The sequence below is a fragment of the Apium graveolens genome, chromosome 6 (assembly GCF_009905375.1).
Source record: "Apium graveolens cultivar Ventura chromosome 6, ASM990537v1, whole genome shotgun sequence".
Taxonomy (NCBI): domain Eukaryota; kingdom Viridiplantae; phylum Streptophyta; class Magnoliopsida; order Apiales; family Apiaceae; genus Apium; species Apium graveolens.
In genome coordinates this window covers 160,052,481-160,059,700 of record NC_133652.1, presented here as the reverse complement: position 1 = coordinate 160,059,700, position 7,220 = coordinate 160,052,481, and positions in this window count along the sequence as shown.

The window sequence follows — 7,220 nt, the reverse complement described above, 5'->3', positions numbered from 1 at the left end:
TCACTTGTAAATCTATACTTTAACTAACTTAGACTCTAACGCTTGTTTTGCGCTCACTGATTCGCTTAAGTCACTCGGGTACCCTCGGCTCCACCATTTTTAATAATTTAACCTTTACGAGTTTTAAGGCGATTCCTTCGCGAGTGTCTTACTAACTGCCTAGCACACTTACCATAAATGTTTCATACATTAATTAACCCTTTTTGGTCTTTAACCTATGTTTCAAAGTAAGGCGAGGGGAAAAGTTTCGTTCGCGAAACGCCGTTACTTGAAACGGTCGTTTCTCCTAAACCGTGCATCGGAATCGAACGAACTACATATCAAAACGAAGCTCGTAACATGAGCTATCTAAACATGGCAGTGGTCATAATCTAGCAGGGGGTTCTCGGGTCCTAATGTTATGCACAAAAACAGTCCAAAGAAAATCGGACGTTACGACGGCTATGCTTACGCGATTTCCAATATTTTAAACCATTCAAACCCATTCCAAATCAACCTCAAATCCAACATATAACCAACATCCATCCTTATCACATCATAACAACCCCAACCAATTCAATTTAATCATTCATACTTATGCCTAAGCTTAACTTTAATCATACTTAAGTCCTTTTAATCAAAACCACAACATTCACCATTCCATTTCACTACCATTTCAAATCCCAAACTCTAAATCACAACAACAAGCTACAATAGCACCCTACTAATCAAAATCATCTTATAATATATAGGAATCTAGGGTTTGGAGATGGTATACCTTCCTTTGAGTGGTGGGAGGAGCTAGGAAGCCTTAAGAAGCTTTGAGAAGTCTTAAGAATGCTTGGATCTTCAAGAAAAACAAGAAAAACTTCAAGTTAAAAACTTGAAAACACTATTCATAGTCTTCTTCTTTGATTAAATGAAGAAGATGGAGAAGGAATTGATGGCTTAAACTCATGATATAGCCCTAACTAAGCATGAAGATGATTAGGGAATTAACTCACCAATTTAGGAGGCTTGGATCTTGAGTTTTTGAATTCTTGCCCATTTGCAATAGTAAAAAGCCGAGAGCATGATGAACCATGCCTTGGTTTCTTTTTGATTTTGATGAAAATGATTTTGCTTGGCTTGGTTGGCTTGTTTTTATGTTTGATTTAGTTAATTACCTTGTTGCCCTTGAATTTGTGTGGTTAAAAAGCCACCACACCTCCTTCCTTCCCATGTCATGCTTGTGTCACCTTGCACATGTCATAATGCTCCCACTTGTCCACACCTTGTGGTTTGATGATGTCACAATCCCTGGCTTCTTGTACAAGCTTGTCTCTTGGTCACTTATTTGTTTTACGGTTCGCTTATCTTTCGTTCTCGTTTATCGTTTGAGGGATCATACCCGGGATCTTATTACTTAGGTTCCCTTAACCTTTCTCAATATATTATATTCCTTTTATGATCCTCTCCTATAATCCTTTAATTTAAATCCTTTTTATCCTGTTACCTTATACTCAATTCTCTCCGTATGTTGTGGATTTCCGGGAAAAATCAAAGTGTTCGGAATTGGATTCTGACGATCTTTACATACACTTATATACCACATAGAGTACTAATAATATCCCATAAGATCAATTACAGAACCCCTACATAGCGTGGCATGAAAAGTTTTCTCGTTCAGCAAAAACACTATTCATAAGGGTTTCAAAATTTCTCAAAAATTGGGGTTATTACAATAACCAAGATGATACAAACCCGAATGTGAACCCAGGACCCATAGACCCAGCAATAACCCAGATTTTTCAAATCTTGGCCCAACAAACAGTTCACCTGGCACAACAACAGCAAAGGCAGACCAATCCCCAGGTAACTTTTAAAACTTTTCAGGCAATACACCCACCAGAATTCAAGGGTTCCTTAGAGCCGATTGAAGCAAATGTGTGGTTAAAGGAAATAGAGAAGGCATTTGCCTTAGTGAAGGTGAAAGAGGAACAGAAAGTTGAGTTTGCAAGTTACTATCTGAAGAATGAGGCCACCTACTGGTGGGAGATGGTGAAGACAGTGGAAGGTACAGATGTTATTACTTGGGAGAGGTTTAAGGAATTGTTTCTAGAAAAGTATTTTCCCCAGTTTGTTCAGGATCAGGTGGAGCTGAAGTTTTTAGAATTAAAGCAAGGGAACATGTCGGTGGCAGATTATGAAAGTAAGTTTGAGGAATTGTCAAGGTATGTGTCGTCGTATATAGATACTGACCGGAAGAAAGCCAAGAGATTCCAGCAAGGCTTGAAGCCATGGATCAGAGGGAAGGTAGCTATTTTTGAATTGGAGACCTATGCAGGAGTCGTACAGAAGGCTATGATTGCGGAGACAGAGAGTGAGATGTCCCAGAAGGAGAAAGAAAGCAAGAAAAGGAAAGTTGAGGGAAGTGAGGGTCAGCCACAACCAGTGAAGTTTCCAAATTTTAAGAAGGGCAAGTTTCAGCCAGGGAGAAATTTTAATTTCAGGAGACAGAATGCAGGAGACGGAGGCCAGAGCAACCGTCCAACTAATACAAATCAGCCAAATCAGTTGAGATTAACTTTTCCAAATTGTCAAGTATGTGGAAAGAAGCATGGAGGACTTTGTAACAAGTTGAATGTGGTATGTTTTAAATGCAACCAGAAAGGGCACTATTCGAGGGAGTGCCGAAATCAGCCAGCTAGAGAGCCAGCAAATAAGGATCAGCCTATCCGGAATCCAGCAGTGAAGGTTCCAGCCATTGGATTTGCGTGCTTCAAATATGGAAAGCTAGGACATATGGCCAGGGATTGCAAGACACCAGCTCTAGTCAGTAATGCATTGAGGATTATGGGATCTACCCCAATAGTGAATGAGACTCCTAGGGCTAGAGTATTTGACATGTCTGTGAAGGATGCGATCCAGGATACGGATGTCATGGCAGGTGCGCTTAACGTGAATTCTTTATGTGCCAAAGTGTTAATAGATTCGGGAGCAACTAGATCGTTTGTTTCACAAGATTTTGTTAGTAAGTTAAATTGTCCAGTTGAGTATTTAAATAAAATAGTGACTGTGGAATTAGCAAATCAAGAACGTGTAACTGTGAATCAAGTTTGTGGGAATTGTGAGGTTGAGATTTCAGGTAGTAAGTTTTGTGTAGATTTGATACCATTTAAGTTAGGAGAATTTGACGTTATATTAGGGATTGATTGGTTATCTAAGCACGATGCCCATATAGATTGTCAAAATAAGAAGGTAATGGTGAAGACGCCTAACGAAAGGATAGTATCGTTCAAGGGCCAGAAGCAAGTAAAGAAGTTCTTAACAATGATTCAAGCTAGGAAGTTATTACGACAAGGATGCGAGCATTTTGTAGCATATATGATTGACAGAAGTCAGGAGCCAGCAAAACTTGAAGATATTCCAGTAGTAAATGATTTTCCAGACGTGTTTCCCGATGAATTGCCAGGACTTCCTCCAGATAGAGAAATTGAATTTGCGATCGACTTAGCACCTGGAACAGAACCGGTATCCAAGGCCCCGTATAGAATGGCGCCCGTTGAGATGAAAAAGTTAGCAAAGTAATTGCAAGAGCTGTTAGAGAAAGGAGTAATCAGCCCCAGTGTGTCCCCGTGGGGTGCACCGGTATTATTTGTCAAGAAGAAAGACGGAAGCATGAGACTGTGTATCGACTACATGGAGCTCAACAAGCTTACGATCAAGAACAAGTATCCGTTACCTAGAATTGATGATTTGTTTGACCAATTGAAGGGAGCCAAGTATTTCTCCAATTTTTTTTTAAGATCGGGATATCATCAACTGAAGATCAAGCCAGAAGATATACCAAATACAGCTTTCCGAACAAGGTATGGACATTATGAATTTTTAGTAATGTCTTTTGGATTGACTAATGCCCCGGCAGCATTTATGGACCTGATGAACAGAATTTTCAAGGAGTATTTGGAAAAGTTCGTTATTGTGTTTATAGACGATATTTTAATTTATTCAAAGACGGAAGAGGATCATGCGAAACATTTGAGAATAGCTTTGGAGATTTTAAAGAAAAAGAAGTTATATGCTAAATTCTCGAAGTGTGAGTTTTGGCTACAGGAAGTTCAGTTCTTAGGACACATAGTTAGTAATGAAGGGATCAAAGTGGACCCAGCGAAGATCGAGGCAATTACGAATTGGGAGAGACCCAGAACACCCACCGAAGTAAGAAGTTTCTTAGGATTGGCAGGATATTATCGACGATTCGTCCAGAATTTCTCAAGAATTGCAACACCATTGACAAAGCTTACACGGAAGAATGAAAAGTTTATATGGAACGACAAGTGTGAAGAAAGTTTTCAGGAGTTGAAATGAAGATTAATCACGGCAGCTGTTTTGTCACTTCCAGACGATCAAGGGAATTTCGTAATTTATAGCGATGCTTCTCACAAAGGATTAGGATGTGTTCTAATGCAGCATGACAAAGTGATTGCGTATGCGTCAAGGCAATTGAAACCACACGAACAGAAGTATCCTACTCATGATTTGGAACTAGCAGCCATAGTGTTTGCTTTGAAGATCTGGAGACATTACCTGTATGGAGAGAAGTGTGAGATTTATACGGATCACAAAAGTTTAAAGTATATATTCACTCAGAAGGAACTTAATATGAGGCAAAGGAGATGGTTAGAGTTGATCAAAGACTATGATTGCTCGATTAATTATCATCCCGATAAAGCGAATGTTGTAGTAGACGCATTGAGTCGGAAGGAAAGGTTGAATGTGTTATCAGTACCTGAAGATATATATAAGGAATTTCAGAAATTAGAATTGGAAATTAGAGTTTGTAAACCTGAGAAAGAGAAAGTATACAGTATGACTTTCCAACCGGAGTTATTGGAGAAAATAAAGAAATATCAGGAAGATGTAATGGATCAAGATATAAATCGTTTGGTAGGTGAAGAATTATGCACGCAAAAGGATGGCCAAGGTATTCTGAGGTTTTCATCTAAAATTTGGATTCCACCGGTGACGGAGTTGAAGAATGAAATTCTACAGGAGGCACATAATTTGAGGTATTCCATCCACCCAGGGAGTACCAAGATGTATAGAGATTTAAAGAAGAATTATTGGTGGCCAGACATGAAAAGGGAAATTGCGGAATGGGTTAGCAAATGTTAAACCTGTCAGAGAGTTAAAGTAGAGCATCAGAGACCAAGCGGATTGCTACAGCCATTGGAGATTCCAGAGTGGAAGTGGGAACATATTGCCATGGATTTATAGTTGGATTACCAAGGACAAGGGTTAATCATGATGCCATTTGGGTTATAGTGGATAGACTTACCAAGTTAGCTCATTTTCTGCCTATAAATGAAAGTTTTTCGCTCGACAAGTTGGTCCATATGTACCTAAAGGAAATCGTAGTTCGTCATGGAGTTCTAGTGTCTATCGTATCTGATCGAGATCCCAGATTATTTCAAGATTTTGGAAATGTTTTCAAGAATGTTTGGGAACGAGTTTTCAAAAATAATATTAATTGAGTATTTTAATTTTTATATGTTCAAAATAAAATATAGATAATTGTCATATCTTCCTAATTATCTTTATGTTGATTTATGAATTTATAAGAATCATATGAAATTTATAAAATCTTTTTCCGGGTATTTAAAATCTATTTTATAAGAACGGGATCCAACCGACGTCACTCGTTGTTACGTTTTTGGAACCCGAAACTCTTCTGAGAACTCCTTCCTAACCCAATTGTAATATTCCGAGCATTTTCCATGTTTCGACTTTTCGATCCGGCCTACGGTTTGTCCTGCGCGGGTCCCGACGCAATATTTTCGATACAATATTCGTTTCGATAAATCAATAAAACTTGTATTTTCGATAAACGGGAGCTTTTTATTAAACTATCACAATTATCACTTCGTAATACGTGTAACCAGGCGCTGAGACCAAGACCACAGTACAAATTGTACTGATTTGGATAATTATCCCGAAAACCGATACCGTTTGGATCAGTTTTTACAAACAAACGTACCGTTTTATATCCGGAATGATCCAACGGGATACTAATCTTCCGTAAATATAAATAGCCTTTTACCGTATTTTATTTCGTATCAAAATCATTTGCAGACAGATAAATATATAATTTTACAGAGAAAAATCATATATTCATGAACTGTTCCAAGAATCAAACCAACTTTTGAAGGTGTTATTGATCTTTGTTGGAAAAGCTCGAGTATCATATTTGAAGGTCTTGAAGAGCTCTATCAGATTCCATATCCTGTTTTACTGCAAAATCAAAGGTTAATTTTTTATATTTTTTATTAAATTTCGAATTATTTTGATAAAAATATAAATTTTTGTTCGAATGATTGTTTGTATGATTTGATGATTGCATGTTCTAGAGCTTGTTTTCTTGATGATTTTGGTATATTATACGTCTGATTTGGAGTTCAATAACATGTTCAAATTTGAGTTTAATTTTCGAATTTTAAAATTAGGGTTTATAACCCGTATGAATGTTTTCAATTGAAATTTGGGGGTTTTTGATTTAGGGGTTATTAGTTGTTGATTTATAGTGGGTTGTGTTCCTTATGAAATTTGCAATCGATTGATATATAGCTCGTTAACAGAGGATTAGTGAATCGAAGGGAGTTGTGTTTCGAAGTTTTACGATGTTCGCCGGAAACCGGCGATGTTCTTGGCCAATTTCCGTCCAGAACAAGAATGATTAGAATGATTTGTTTGCATGAATATGTTCCTGGTGAAGTGTAGTTGTGATCTGGACAGTTTGGTGGCCTGAGGTGGACGGAATTGTGTTCTCCGGCCACACTCCGGCGAAGTCGACGGCGGGGCTGGCAAAATTGCAAACAGGCCCCTGTAGTTTTAAAAACGATACAGGTAGGTCCCTGAAGTTTCCAGACTTTGCAAATTTAGGATTCCTGTTTTAAAAATGTTTAAAAATCATGTTTCCTATTTATTTTTATTATAAAAATTCGTTTTTAATTTCTGAAAATTCTAAAAATTATTATTTTAATTCCAAAAATTATTTTTAATTCAAAAATAAATCTGAATTAATTAGTTAATTAATTTCAGTTAATTTTTAATTGATTAATTGGTCAATTAATTTGAAAATTAAATGATTAATTGATTTGATTAATTATTAATTGATTTTAATTAATTATTTAATTAGATTTAATTATTTAAAAATGATTTAAAAATTCCAAAAAATAGTTTCGAGCTTTAAAATATTATTC